The following is a 17015-nucleotide window of genomic DNA, read 5'->3' as shown; positions in this document are numbered from 1 at the left end:
TAAAGAGGTCACTAGTGTGAACGTTCTTACGGGCTGATGTAAGGAACGATGCGATTTCCCAACACTTTCGCTTTTGGAACTTACAACGTTTACCACTTTTAGTCCTCAATGTACATACATTTAATACTATTAAACTTTTGAAAAATGGACTTGCTTCACAAAGCCCCCCCTGATAACCCGTGAGCCCCCCCTGGAGGTCAGTTCTAGCTACGGGCCTGCACAGATTGCAGTTGAGCTGTCGGCGCTAGGCTGACCGCCACTTAATCCTAACGTACCCTACCTGAAGCACGCTCTGTCCAGGCTGGGAGACAATGGAGCGAAGAGGAATCACCTCTTGGGAAGCGTACCCTCAACGACAGCCAAGCGTCCTTTTTCGAAATCCGCATAAAACGGAAGGACCTGCCATTTCGACACACAGTTTTACCGCGAGTTCCAAGGAGAACACATCCACGCGCTCCGAACGTTGAGACCATTGTGCCGACTCGTCGTGTGTTATTACCTTTTTGGTGTGAGGACGAGTGGAAGTGCGCCAGCCTACTGTAGTCTTCAGAGCGAGTTTGTGAGAAGTGGCTGTAAGCGAGATTTTGTCCTTTTTGTGGAGTGAAACGCGCATAAGGATGGCCGGCTGACTGTAGAAGAGAGGAGGGGGCCATCCTCGGTCCGCCCCGATGCCAGACGAGACACCACGACGAATGCCTAAATCATGCTGAAACCCCGAGCTACGCCGCCTGATGCCTAAAGCCGCCACAGAGAGGGAGAGAGATGTCGAACGCTGCCATATCGACGTCCCGACGCTCGAGATCATCCGACGGTGATGGAGAAGACGCCGACGACCCATGAACGACTGCCCACCGCCCAGATGCGACGTCCGAATCACGCCTGACCACGGAGATGCTCACCGACCCCGAGAGGAAGAGACGCCGAGGCCCTTGACGTTCCTCGAGCGACGCCGACGACCCATCGTCACTGATCCGCCGAGGAACCAGATGCATGAACGCTTTTCACCTTCTCGTCGTCGCGATCGTGGAAGAATAGGAAAACCTTTCGTGTGCATAGTAAGTGATTTCGATCGCCCGCGAAGACACCAGGTTGCGCCGTGGAACCAGAGAGATGGTAACGTATTCATCTGTATGAATGTCAACACGTACCGGCTCGATTGATATTTAGAGAATGCTCTAGAAATTCGTCGAAGTCTTGAAAACGCCCACACAACTCGACACTTCATATCAGACTCCCGTTGCGCTTAATATTTGTATTTAATTGTCTCAGGTCAATTTTACTAATGTCTTGTGATTTTTAATGTTCTTAAGTTCACTGTTGTTTGTGCTCCTTTTGTATTGATTGAAGTGCGTACTGCTAGAGTAAAGGTTTAATTGTTTAATCTACGTATTTGAGTTTTGTTCATTTTAGTATGTGTCAGCGATGTGTCGCTGTTAGCTACGTCAGGTCGCGTATGTGATTATTGTTAGAGTATTTGCCTGGAAATATGAATTGCTCGTCGCGGCGAAGTGTTGAAGTCCCGCCCGCTAGAGAGTATATGTTTGCGTCACTCAACGGAGGTTATTGTTATGTTTAGGACCACGTGAGGTCAAGTAAAAGGAAAAACGTCCGCCCACGTGAGCGTAATTGCTGTTGAGATGCTTTGTTTATTCTGGACAAATAATGTATTGTCACCGCACCGACCTATTTTTAAAGGTAAACTTAAGTAAGGGCTGGCTAGTAATTTGAAGTAGCACTGGAGCAAATTCACAAATGACCTGATCAAACAAAAGTCAATGTAAAAGTAAATGTGAATGTAATAATTAGGGCTCGTCGTCAAAACCTGTGCATTTTATGTATTATTTTTGTTGATGCGCCCCATAAGCTGGATGTGTGAGTGAATGTGTAAATGCAAGAGGGGGACCTGTACTGAATTGATTTTTTTTTGTTATGAATAGAATATACTTTTTATTTTTTATGTTAATTTGGGCAATATCATTTCCTACGTATGTCGCTACCCGTGATTTTCAGGTATGCAGCTAGCCGCTCCCCGGCTACAGATAAAAGTCTGGTAATGGAAAGTATATGTATTTTTCTGAAATGGCTAATCGCTATGCACTGTTGGTCACCGTCCCTATACACGAACTCAACCTGGACCGCTAAGCACTTTCACTTGTCCGAGGGAGACTTTGCCGCCTCTATCGAGGTAGTGGTAGTTTTTGTTTTCCCGGGCAAGGGAGGGCGTTTACAATCTGTACTTCAAAATGCTGGATTTTTCAGTTAAGAAATTTAATTATATAATTTGATTTTCCACTTTCGTATCTCAAGAACTACAAGACGTATACCAATATTTTTTCGGCAATATATGCCTCACACACTATATTACTTCCATACAATTTCACTCCATATTTGTATCAAAAAATTTTGGTCAGGATTCATTTATATGAAAAAAGTTGGTTATCTTAAAGTTTTGGTAGGGACTGTAGTATGTGTTATATATTACCTTCTTGCATACATCCTTGTTCCATATTAATCTTCGAACACTTTGATATAGTCTACCACCCATTTGTCCTCTTATGTTCACCTCCTCAGCTATTCGTCCACTTCTCTCAATTATGCTTCCTAGATATTTGAAGCTCCACTACCCTCAACTCTTCTGTGTCCATCTTTATTGTTGGTTCATTTCTGGCTCTGTTTCTTGTTGTTATTAGCACCTCACTCTTTTCTGCACTGAATTTCATTCCAACTATCAAGCTGTCTCTGTATTTCTTCTTCCCTGTTTCCCCATATTACCAAGTCATCAGCAAACAACAGGGCCTTCATTTCTTCGTTTCCTCTCTTCTTCCCCACCTCTTCGTTAATTACATCCATTGTAATTATGAAGAACAGTGGGGAAAGAGCACTTCCCTGTTTTAGTCCATTACTTATACTGAACCACTCTGTTTTCCCCACTGGAACCACTCTGTTTTTCCCACTGGAACTACTATGTTTTTTCCACTGGCTTTGGTCGGCCTTGTATGTGCTCTGCACTCTACACACTATCTTCCTCGGCTCCTTTCTCTGTTAGAGCTTTCCAAATCTTTGTTCTGTCCATGTTATTGTATGCCTTTTCTATATCTACAAATGCCATAATCAAATCATTTCCATACTCGTAGTGCCTCTCCTGTAATTGCCTTATGGTGAATATCAGATCTAATGTTGATCTGCCTCTTCTAAATCCATACTGTTCCTCTCTCATGTTCAGCTCTGCTACTTCCCTTATTCTTTTCTCTAATATTTTGTCATACACCTTTGCCAAGTGGCACATTTGTGTTATTCCTCTGTTGTCTTTACATTCCTTTCAGCCCCCTTCTTGATTATGGGAACTATTAGTCAGTGGTGAAGCTAAGGCGTAAATACTGGGTAGGCTGAAAAATCTGCTTATATTTTTTTATACAGCAGGTCCATGCGTCGATTCTTGTTGGTCGCAAAAGTATCAATTACTCTTTCCTTGAAGCCTTGATCAATAGAAAGTTCTTTAACCAGTTTGTTTTTTCAATAGCTACTGTACTGAGAGAACTTAATCTTTCATTTTCCATTGAATTACGGAGATAATTTTTTACTCTCTTGAGGATGCTCATACTTCTTTCGGAGGAAGCTGTTGTAACAGGGAATGTCAAGACCAACTTGATAAGTTGTGTTACTTCTTTGTAGATTGTTTGAAGATCATTGCTAACTATGAATTTTAGAAGGTCTGCAGGAGGTAAATGCTTTTTCTTCATCATCATAGATATTCTTTAAATCATTTTCTAATCGTTCTTTGTTGAAAAATGGATATGTGGACAGAAGGTTATTTAATTTCATCGCAGGAAAATGTAGTTTATATACCCCAAAGCTATTTTGGTCTAGCAATTCAACAAATTTTATCTTTTCAAGATCTCCAAAACGTATTTCCATTTGTACAGTCAGTGTGTCAAAGATTTCGTAGGTTAAGCATCTGAGAGTCACGAAGTCTTGTTCACTTACATTTATTTCACTGTAAATCCTCTTAGAGTTTTCAACACATAATTTCAGAGTATTATATTTTTATAACATAAATACACTATGTGACACACACACAAACACACACGCGCATGCACTTGAAGTAAATTAACATTCAACAATGCTGCGCGTGAAGGACACACTTTGCACAAGAAGTCTAGAAGCACAACAGGTTGGTTCTGAGGCTAGCCGCTTTCACTCAGTAAATCTGCAGTCCCCTCCCCTTACACTACCCTTCAACCTACGCAGAGCTCACGCTGTAGCTGGCTTTTAACGTGAGGCTTTTCGTCAAAAGCCTCACAGTTCGGACCGAACGCGCTCTCCTCTTTCTGGCCTGACTGACGAGATATGTGGAAGGATCGACGGAACCAAACGTTCAGATTACATAGTTTAATTCGTTTTAACGAACTTTGATTGTTAAAGGGTACAAGAACATTTTAATTTCAATATTTTTTGGGTAGACTAAGCCTCAAAAGCCTCATAGGAGCTTCGCCACTGCTATTAGTCCCTTTGTCCAATCTTGGCACTTCTTTCCCTTGCCACACTGTTTTCAACACTCTGTACAGCCACTGCGCACCAATCACTCCTGCACCTAGTATCATTTCCACTGGCACTTCATCTACTCCAGGTGCTCTACCTCTCTTCATTCTCTTCAGTACTTCCTCCAATTCTTTCCATGTGAGATAATTTTTCCTTTGTTTTCTTTTTCGTACACTTCTTCATTTCATTTTTTTCTCTTTCAAGCAATTTCTCAAAATGATTTCTCCACATTATTCTTTTTTCTTCAACTCTTCTACAACATTTCCCCTTTCATCCCTTAGCTTACAGCTGTCTCCTCTTTCTCTTCTCCCAAGGGTCCCGGGTTCGAATCCTGGTCGGGCTTGGTTGTTTTTGAATGTCCTTTCATCAATTTCATCATTTCATCACTCATCCCCATCTTCGCAAATTAGTCAAGAGGCACAAAACGCGAAGTACTACCTTGGTGACAATGAAGTTCGACCAGAAAGGAATACGTGATTAAATGCACAGAGGCATAGGCGGTAGAATGGGTTACCCGCAGAAGTGCATGTGTTTAAAAAAGAGGCGTGTGAGCAGGCAAGAATCGTGGTCCCAGCATGTTACACCCAAGGTCACGTAAAGAACGAAAACGGGGAAATATACGCGTGACATTGAACTTCGACCAGGCACCAGACCCATACGGAAATTCCAGATAGTGGCGCATTCGACGGAAGCATGACGTCACGGACACGATAAGGGAGGCCACCGTATACAGGGTGTTGCAAAATACCTGTTACAACGCTTGGGAGGTGATTCTACAAGTAAAAACAAGGAAAAAATGTCATGTGAAAAAATGTCGAAATCGGCACCGTTTTCGAGTGACAGGCGTGCGAAAATCGCCTCACACCATGTGTAAAGTACAATAACTCAAGAAGGAAGAAATATAGCAATGTCGGAATAAAATAATACAAACAAAATCGTACCTGGTGAATACAATGGTGCATCAATTGAGGCCCAGTGTAAATTGCGCAAGGGGACTCTCAAAGAAAGTGGGGAATCCCCTGATGGAAAATACAAGAAATTTACTACTATCTTCTACATAATGTTGAGATCGGAATGTATCCAGTAAAAAATGGCGACGTATGTCCACATGTCCCACTACTGCTGGGACACCGTCCCACACCCGGGAAATAGGAAAATAACTGCAAATCTCCTGTTGTACACGGTTCACATTGCGGTTCGAAGAAAAGAAACCAATTTGTCGCATGTCTCACTACTGCTGGGACACCATCCCAAATGGAAAAAAATACTGGAAAATCATAAAAAAAAGTTTTCAATCCCTTAATGTTGACACACTACTTTGCAGTACGAAAAACAAAAGTTAAACAATGGCCACATGTCGTTAGGCTGTACATATACTACAAGAGAGCTCCCCAAAGAATGTGGGTAATCCTCGAAGGAATGAAGACGGAGAATGGCGAGAAAACGCACACAATGGCATGTAACATTTCCAGGCACAGCACATCTGGAAGGGATTCCACTGAGAAGCGCACAACCTCCGCACATGCAGATCGACGGTATGAAGTACAGCGATATCCAGCATCTTCACTCGTACCTTTCACTAAAGGACACTATGTGGTGCTGATAGGGGCTCACACAAACACCGGTATACTCAGAGACGTTGTTGAAAATGTCCGCCATTGACTTCAAGACAAAGATGGCATCGGCGAAGCACTGATTGTCTGGTACGTGCAAATACCTCTGGCATGTCACCAATTGTCCCAGCAGCGGCACTAACACGAGCAACGAGATCCTCAGCACTTTCCACAGGGGTTTCATACACGAGCCTTTTCATTTCTCCCCACACAAAGAAATCCAGTGGTGTGAGGTCGGGGGAACGAGGTGGCCACGGTAAAGGTCCACCCCTGCCAATCCAACGATCGCCGAAAATATCGTTGAGTAAGGCTCTGGCTCCCCGGTCGAAATGTGCGGGGGCGCCGTCGTGTTGAAACCAGATACGTTGTCTACCTGCCAGTGGCACGTTTTCCAAAAGTTCAGGTAATACGTCATGTAGAAACACCCGATAATTCCCACCACACAAAGTAGATGGCAAAATGTACGGGCCTATCAAGTGGTCACCTACTACGCCACACCACACATTCACTGCGAACCTATGTTGATGATGGCGCACAATGATTGCATGCGGATTGTCCATATCCCAGACGTGGCTGTTGTGGCTATTGAACATGCCGTCCCTGGTGAACATTGCCTCATCGGTCCACAAAACTATTGTTGGGAACTCTGGAATGGAAAGAGTTTGTTGCACGTACCATTGGCAGAAATCCATGCGTAGGGGAAAGTCCGTGGGCAGTATGTGGTGCACCTTATGCAATTTGTATGGGTGCAATCCCTCCTCTCGAAGAACGCGGAACACATTGCTATGGTGGGTTTGTTGAGTACGAGCAATGACACGTGTGCTGGTGTCAGGACGGTCTCGTATCGCGTCCAACACGTCCTCTTCAAATTGCACAGTGCGCACAGTGCGGGGTCTTCCACAATCCCACCTACGGGGTAGTAGAGATCCAGTTTCACGCAGTCGAGCATCAAGTCTTTGAAAGAGTGCATGTGCTGGTAATCGCCTATTGGGAAAACGTTCGTGATACAAACGACGTGCTTCACGGCTGTTTCGGTTTGCCTCTCCATAAACGAGATGCATATCAGCAAGCTCGTGGGTAGAGTACTCCACCATTGTCTTGTTCGAGAACTGCCCAGAAACAGGGGCACTTTCCCTCCGAGTGACGGATCACAACTACCGTGATTAGCACCCACGTAATGTCATACAGGTGTCCACGCAGTTGTTGCAAACCGAGAAAGAACACGGGAATACGTACTCTACGTACAGTATTCCTTAGCGCAATTCAACCATACACACACGCCAGACTAAACTCCACGCTGCGAGACGCAGAACAAGATAGGAAAAACAACGGTCGACTACAGTCTCTACGTAGTATCCACCAACACTAATACGTAACAGGTGACCTACACTCACAGCGCCTCTAGTGGAGCTTTCTGTACCAATTAGCTGAAATCAATCTGAGCGTAATTTGACGGCATAGCGTCATTTTCGAGTGAATTTCCTATTTCCCGAGTGTGGGACGGTGTCCCAGCAGTAGTGGGACATGTGGACATACGTCGTCATTTTTTACTGCCTACATTCCGATCTCAACATTATGTAGAAAATAGTAGTAAATTTCCTATATTTTCCATCGGGATTCCCCACTTTCTTTGAGAGTCACCTTGCGCAATTTACACTGGGCCTCAATTGCTGCACCATTGTATTCGTCAGGCACGATTTTGTTTGTATTCTTTTATTCCGACATTGATATCTTTCTTCCTTCTTGAGTTATTGTACTTTACGCATGGTGTGAGGCGATTTTCGCACGCCTGTCACTCGCAAACGGTGCCGATTTCGACATTTTTTCACATGACATTTTTTCCTCGTTTTTACTTGTCGAACCACCTCCCAAGCGTTGTAACAGGTATTTTGCAACACCCTGTATAAGCGCGTGCTCTGCACCGAGGAACCGCAGTGCATCATCACCAAGGCCAGGGGCAAACCTATTGACAACACCGTGAGGAGAAGAGTGGTGGAGTTGCAACGGGATGGACTCAGTGAATGGGAAATAGGTCGCCAACTGAACTTACCCAAGTCAATCGTCCACTGCATCATCAAACACCACCAAAATACGGGTACTACAGAGCCAGGTAAGGCCCCCGGTCGAAAACGCCTGCTGAGCGTGCGTGACCTACGGATATTTAGGCGCTATATCCAGATCAACAATCATGTTTCTGTGGCCGAATTACGACTGTGGACTCGAGAACGCTTTCACATTGAAGTGTCAACCAGAACAATTCGCCGTTATCTACAGCGATGCGGTTAACGAAGGTACAAGGCGAAACGTAAACCCTTCCTTTCCATGTTGAACAAAGGCAATCGACTACGGTGAGCACGAATGTACCGGGGATGGAAATTTCGGCAGTGGAACAGGGTTTTGTGGACGGACGAATCCATTTTCAATGTTGTGTACGGGAAAATACGGAAAACAGTCATTTGTCGGAAGGAGGAACAAAATGAAGCAAAATGTTATGCACGTCGGGTACGGAAACCTGCGTCAGTGATGGTATGGGGATGCATGACGGCATCTGGGGTTGGCCCACTACACGTCTGTGAGGGCATTGTGAATGCACACACCTATACATGCATACTGGAGCGGCATCTTCCCACAGTGCGAAGGCACCTGTTCCGCAGGCGGTGTCTCATCTTTCAACACGACAATGCCAGGCCTCATACAGCGCTGCTGACAAGAGAATGGTTGACTCGCCATCACGTGCGAACTCTGCCATGGCCACCATCGAGTCCCGACCTCTCGCCCATTGAGAATGTGTGGCGTGTTCTTAAGCGACGTGTGCAACAGAGGGGACCCACGACAGTGGCTGCTCTTATCGCCTGCCTGCAGGAGGAATGGCACCGCATCGACGTGGAATACCTTGAACGACTCGTCCGCAGCATGCCCCGACGCATTGCCACAGTTATTCGCCGACGGGGCGGCGTCACACCATGGTAAACAGGATCCCCTCTAACAGTGGTCGAACTTCATTGTCACGTGTAGATGGACGAAAATGTTTTATTTTGTGTGGACACCATACATTGCTGCGTTGCAGCGGAAATTTATGTTTTCTTTTGTTCCATGTAGCCTGCTGAATAAAATATGTTCAGCATATGCATGTGTTCTCCTTCTTTCACAACGCACTCCTATATTTGTGACTGGTCGAACTTCATTGTCACTAAGGTTGTAAAATAAACTAAATCAAATCAAAAAATCAAATCTTTCTCTTCTCCTTTATCTCACATATCCATTCAATACTTTCTTGTTCATCTTCTTCTCGCACTTTGGCCCATTCTTCCTTTCACTTTCTTCTTTCCTCCTTTACTACTGTTCTTGCCTCTTTCTTCTTTTCAACATACTCTTTTTGTGTATTTTGTGATTTAAATTTAAACCATTTTCTAAATGCACCACTTTTGTTTTGCACTGCCTCTAGTTCTTTCATTCCACCCAAGGACGTATTTCGGGGGTCTAGGGGGTCCGGACCCCCCCCCCCCCAAGACTTATCAAGTACAAAAATTAAATAATGAAAAATATATTCGTTTAGCCTTTGTTGTATAATTTCCTCTGAACTTATTTGAAGACAAGGATTATATTGGGATCATACGGCTTTCAAGGACAGGAAGGAATTATTTAGGGGTCCGGACCCCCCTCACCCGAAAGCCTTATTAAGTACGAAAATGAAATAATGTAAATATACTCGTTCAGTATTTGTTGTATAATTTCCTCTGAACTTATTGGAAGACAAGGATTATATTGGGATCACATGGCATTGAAGGACAGGAAGGAAGTTTTTTTTGGGGGGGAGGGGGTTAAGGGGTCGGGACCACAATGAAAAACTTACCAAGTACTAAAATTAAGTAAAGAAAATATTAGCATTTGTTGCATAATGGCTATTAATTTCCTCTGAACTTTTTAGAAGGCAAGAATTATATTGGGATCATATGCCTTTAAATGACATTACAAAGAAGATTTATGTACGCTACTACTCAAAATAATATGCATAAAATTTTAATCAGAAACTTACATTTCTCCAACTACATGTAACATCATTTTCGTTATTTGATAAATATTCAATTATTAATCTCTTTGACATTATTTTCATTGCCACGGCACTTGTTTTATGTAAATTATTCCAATCTTAACTACAGGTAAGCTACATAACGAATATGCGTTGTTATATCTCTATTCTTATTGTTTTAAATCTTATCCATTCTGTCTATACTCCTTTGGGTTCATCTCTTGGCACTTTAGTTCGCAATATTTCTTGATACTTCTCTTTTATCATCTTATCCTTCAATTTCCACACTCTTATCTCTCGCACTCTAATTATCATCTTACTTGTTCCCTTGGGTGTTGGGAGGGGGTGCCGAACCAGTCCATTGAGCCTTGGAAATTGAAATCATTTATTTCATGTTACAAAATGCAGAAAGCTTTATTTTTATAGTTAATAACAGAAATAAAGTTCAGTTAGTGTGTATTTGAATGGAATAAGAGAACTAAATACTGTTATAAATCGAAAAATATTGAGAGTAAAATGCAGTGACAGTTATGTTTTCATATTCTACCATTTAATTCAAAGAATAAATGATTCCAGTTTTCAAAATTCCAAAAATTAGAGTTTTATGTGAGACATCAATCAAATTTCACCTTAACTTTTAAGCTATTCTTTAACGAAGTATGTAAACTTAATAACAAAACAGAATAAATATGCATTTCAGTACACTAAATCTATGAAATATAAAAAGATAATGACATACAGTTGTACTGAATATTCACTGAACTGATGAATCGAGTTGAAAAGGCTCTCCAAGGATATAATAATAATAATCATACCTATGATAATAATTACTAAGGCTAATCGGGACTGGACCTACAGTTTATGTTGATTGTTGTTGATTTGGTGTTTTAAGTCCACTTTGTGCACAGTAAGGCTAATCGGGACTGGACCTACAGTTTAAAGTGGGATCCGAACCACTTGTGCCTCCACCGGGTATCAAACCCGGGACCCCTTGATTACAAGGCGACGACGCTACCACTGCGCCATCAGGGAGGCCCTGGACCTACAGTTTAAAGTGGGATCCGAAGCACTATGTGCCTCCACCAGGTATCGAAACTAGAACCCCTTGATTACAAGGTGATGATGCTACCACTGCACCATTGGGGAGGCACAATTACTATTGTTGATATTACTTATACAGGGTGGTGCAGAGCCGACTTACACATTAAAATGGTCATATATATTATATGGAAACAGGGAAAGATAAGTGAAACCATCTATAAATACGTCCAAGTATGTTATTTATTACTTACAGATTACAAGCTTATTTCTTTAATACTACATCACGCAGATAGCCTCCATTTACATCAATGCTGTTGCAAGCCTGTTTGGCAGTTGCCTACACGCATGGACGTCCGCAGGATTTTTTCCAGGGTGGGGCAAGCAAGGTATTTTTTTTCCAGGGGGGCAAAGGACACATATTTTCCTCCAAAATAGTGATGCCCTCTCAAAAAACACTATTTCAGTCTGAAATTATCATGTTCCTTCAACGAATTTATAATAATTAACATAAATTACTGTGATTGAAATGAAACTATGTGTGAAATATATAATTTTTAGGTACACATTCATTTTCCGGATGCCTACATGTGCTCCGCAGGTCCTCATCAAAAATGGCTTGTTTTAGTTCTTAATAGTCATGATACGTTTCTTCAAATTTCTTCATCGAAGCCAATATGGTATTCTGAGATAACCGACATTGAACTGTCGTCTAAAGACATGGTGCATTTCTGTCACAAACTTCGCATTGTTATAACTATGTTGCATTTTCCAACACTCCATTGCAACTGACTGTATGAAATGGCATCCTCTCGTCTATTTCTATTATGTCAGCGCAGTATTCAAATTTGAAATGTGTCAGTTGGCTCCGCCCCACCCTGTATTATTTAAGTTTTATCGACAACTTGACTATTACCCTATAAAAATTTCTGGCAAAGCCCATGCTTTTCCAAATGTAAGTTGTCCAAGCTTCTTTCATCTTTGTAACTTTGTATTTAACATCATTGTTCCACTATTTTGTTCTCCTCCTCTCCTCTCTTATTGTGGTAAGTCCACATACCTCTTCAACTTTCTTAATCAAAATTATCATCTATTTTCAAGTGTATTTTCACCATTAATTTCTGCCTGTCTTCTAATAAATTCTTCTGCACTCTTCTTTTGAATTCTGATCTTTTCTCTGGGATTCGTAATGGTGCCAATTTTATTCTTGTGTATTTCTCTGTCTACTATATTTTTGGTTCTCCAAATCCTGTCATCATGATGTAGTTTACGTTCAGTGCTAAGCTCTGTGCTTCTGTAGACTTAACATCCTGTTCCACATCTCACATTGTTCTAGTGTACTTGAAGTAATCTATTGTACTTATGAGTCCTCTATTTCCAGCTTCAAAAGTTATTTTATGTGTTGTGGGGGAATGTGTTCCCTTTTTAGCAACAAAAGTTTATCATTCCCTCTCCATTTGCTTTTACAATACTTTCGGCTTCAAGTCTTCCCATGCTTCCATATCATTTTTCTTCCTCACTTCCTACCCTACTATTCCAATATCCTATATCACTATATCTTGTATTATCTCTGGCTTTGCCCACTATCTCTTGGAGGTAAGTGTAAAACTAGTCTTCTACAAATTCTTCTGCATCTTGTGTTGGGGCATTTATCGTATCATATATGTGTACATTTTCGAAACAGCCCTGGCTTCGCCTGAATTTTTGCTTTCACTGTTTGTATCATTGATACTTTTTCTTCAAGATTTGGATTTATTCTGATAATTCTGAAGCCTGCTGGTTTTCAATCCATTACTTTTTCACTCTTCTAAGATAATTCCAACTGATTCCTTCGCTCTATTTTTCTTATCTATTCCTGAGTTGAAAAGTGTATAGTTCTTGTCTAAAGTCTTATCTCCATTTCCCTTTTCTTCCCTTCACTAACTCAAAGTACCGGTTCCTTAATCTTGTATTTTTTCCATTTCTTCAACTATTTGCCTATCAAAAGTTTATTTTATGTTCTATGTACCGAATGGTATTCTCCTCTCCTTGCCTTGTTACCTCCTATGAATCTGTCCATATTTGATTTCTCTGAATAACATAATTTCACTCTGGGTGTGTTATTATTAGGAAATGGATTTTTAGTTGCTAAAAAATATGGATTTAGGACTCCATTTTAGGACTTATAGGTGCTTATAATAAATTAATAGGTATAATAATTAATTAATAATAATTTTATGAAATAACTGGTTTTAGATGCAGTTTGTACACAGAAGTTACTATGTTTAGTGCAATGAATACTATTCTTTGATTATAAAAATATACAATTTGTCCAATGTAAAATCTTTATCATATTTTGAAGCACTGCACAACCATATGCCTATCATTGTTCTCCATGGTGAAGTTCTTTCAGTCGTCCGTGAGAACAGTCACGGATACTTCTGGATTGCAACAATCCCATTAACTTTCAATGTGATTCTTACAACCCAGAAGTGTCCATGGGAAAGCTTCTCTATACGTCGCAGGAAGTCACTGGTGCAAACTTCATAAATGCAACTGCTCCTGATTCCCAAGGCAGGTTTGGTTTTCTCCGAGGCATAGTGGTAATGTCGCCTTGTAATGAAGAAGTTGTAGGTTCAATATCTGTTGGAGGCACATAGTTAAGGTTAAGTCCATATTAGTCTATCTGTGCTTAAAGTTTTCTAAAAAAAATCAACTTTAAAACTCAAACCGTGGCAATGGTATTGTCTCCTTTATGAACAACCTCTATACTAGGGTAGTTGTAATATCTGATGACATGATTGGTCACTTGCAGGGTTGCCTTTCCTACTTGTCAGAGCAGGTACTCGAAATAGCCAATCAGACGTAGGCATTCTCGGAATTTTCCCGCACACTTACACTGTTGGAAGCCGGTAATAATGCCTGCCCTGTTTTAACAACTGTATGATTTTGTACCTAGAATTCGGTCCCAAAACAGCCCGAATTTGTGTTTGGTATGCTACACCTACTTTCCCTTTAATTGCCAAGGTAGTAGTAGCAGCTTATAACATCCAGTCAGTTTGCTCCATATGTTTCCAATTTTGTGATGCAAGCTGGAAGATAGGGGAAATTTGCACAGACATTGACATTCCTTGCTGTTGCATTGCTTCTTTGTTGCTCGGATAAGTTCAAGGGTCTCCAACCTTTGTGGTGGAAATTAAGAGACGTTCTTAATAAAAGTTATTTTTAAAAGTTAAGAGAGTGGTTTAAAAGGTGTTTTTCAAGTCAAAATAGGGCTTTTAGGCATTTATAGGAATATATAGTTCATTTAGGCATTTATAGGAATTTATAGCTCATTTTGACATTTTTAGGTCCTATAGAATTTCAGTATAGGGGTGCTGTGTACTAGAATCACAAAGATATCTAATTAGCACACATCTAGGACGTAGCATAAAAAATAGGTATGGACCTAGAAATCCATTTTCTAGTTATTATCCATACACTAAGCTAGCCTAATGGAGGGACTGGCTACTATTGGCCTCAGATTTTTACGGAGTTGCTTCTCCTTGCCCTTGAAGATCCCTCTTCCATCCGCAAGGAACAGTTCCTCATTACTTTAGTGAGATCGAGTTCCCTCTTGAGGGGGGGGGGGGGGCATAGGCAGTTTGTTTCTGGCATGAAGTATCTTTCCAAAATTAATGTTGTATTTGAAAAAATCAAGTGAAAGAGTAAATTTCAGTAACTCCTTTAATATTATATGTCATTCCCCAAGAATAGTACTAGTAGTTACTGTAGTTACTGAACATGGTCTCAGGTCTGAAAATTATAAATTATGCACAATTACAGGTTACAATCTACATGCAGTCTACCACAGGTCAATTCAAAAAAGTGGTGGCACTGCGATCTTCATAAAAAATAGTGTACAAAATATCAAAAAAGTGTTAGACCTTGACAAATACTGTATGGAAAATATACTAGAAGTTAGTGGTGTAGAGCTTAATATAGGATTAAATACATTTAAGATTATAGCAGTATACAGATCACCAAACAGTGACATAAATCTCTTTGTAAATGCTCTGGACAACATGCTAAACCATTTGACAAAAAAACATAACAAACTATTAATAGTTGGAGATATAAACATAGATCTTCTAAAACAAGACACAAACTGTGCTCAATACTTGGATACCTTGAAGTCAAACAACCTAACTCAAATAATTCAAGAACCAACTCGAATAACAGAAAGTACAGAAACCCTGATTGACCATGTAATAACAAACATACAATCAAATCACATTAAAGCTGAAGTCCTACATACGCTTATCTCTGACCACACGTCTCAAAAAATTACAATACAATGGAAAAGGTTAGAATACTCAAAAAGTTACACAATAGAATGTAGGGATACATGTGAGCAAAATATAGATTATCTTAAATACCTCTTACATCAGGAAAATTGGATAGACCTTTACCAACTAACTGACACGAATGATATCTGGGAATTGCTAATAAGCCACTTAACATATTATTTAAATGTAGCTTGTCCCAAAACAACAAAAAGAATATACCCTAATAAGAAGAAAGTGCCACTAACAGAAGAAATTATACTTTTGAAAAGTAATATGAAAATAGAATATGAAAAATTTAGAATTACAAAAGACACTAAGCACCAGGAAAAGTACAAAAATATAAAAAAACTATTCAAGAAAGCCATAAAGAATCAAAAATCAAATATTTTCAGTAAACAAAATAAAAAAGTCTGTTAATAAACAAAAAGCCATTTGGAAAATAGTAAACAATCACCGTGTATCAAACACAAACAATGATAAAGCAAACATAAAAGTCATCAAGGATGACACTGAAGTAATTGACCCGAATATCATATGTAACTTATTCAACGAATATTTTATAAACTTAGCCAACACAAACAGAGAGAATGAAAATAATGACAAAACACTAAGAGATCCCAATTGAGAAATATCGGCCAAACAGTATATATATCCCAGAAGTAAGTGCTAATGAGTTAAAAAAAAGTTATGCAAGGTTTAAAAAACAAAAAATCACACGGACCTGATGAATGGTCAGCTGAACTTATTAAATCCTGCTCAGAATCTATTTTAGAACCCCTGCTGTATGCAGACAACAATTCAATAAAAGTTGGTACATTCCCCAAAGTTCTAAAACACAGCACAGTGATACCCATATTCAAAAAAGGAGCTGCAACAGACATTGAGAACTACAGACCTATCTCCCTAACATCTGCTTTTTCAAAGATATTGGAAAAAATTTTATCAAATTATATTATAAAGTTTTGTAACAAATATAACATAATCAACAGAAACCAGCATGGATTCCAGAAATGGAAATCAATAAACACAGCTCTAGCACAGTTAATCGATTATATAACCGAAACATTAGAGAAACACGAAGCTGCAAACACTATATATATCTATAGCTGGTCCCATAACAACCTATGTGATTCGTGCGGGAAAGCATAATTTCAGGGGTGCGTTCGCCTGTAATGTAACCTGAGAGGCCGGCCTCTTTTCTCTCTCTCACCCACTCTCCCTGACTTCCGAAGAGTGCCGATCGTGTACGAGCGCGTGACGAAGCAGGCAGTGGACGTACAGAGCTTGTTGAAGCAGTGTTTCCATGGAAGATTCAGAGCTGTGCCGGGAGCGGAGCACACCCAGCTGCTAACATGTAGCGAAAATGTGTTGCTAACACCTCTAAGCCTGGCCTCCTAACCTATCAAAGTAGGCATTATTAGAATTCTAACTGCAAATAATGCATGCAAGTTGGTTACCAGTGTTAAGTTTGGTGCTTTCAGCTCTTTT

Source organism: Lepisma saccharinum, chromosome 3, assembly GCF_977018435.1.
Source record: "Lepisma saccharinum chromosome 3, izLepSacc3.1, whole genome shotgun sequence".
NCBI classification, from domain to species: domain Eukaryota; kingdom Metazoa; phylum Arthropoda; class Insecta; order Zygentoma; family Lepismatidae; genus Lepisma; species Lepisma saccharinum.
This window is presented reverse-complemented; position numbering follows the sequence as displayed.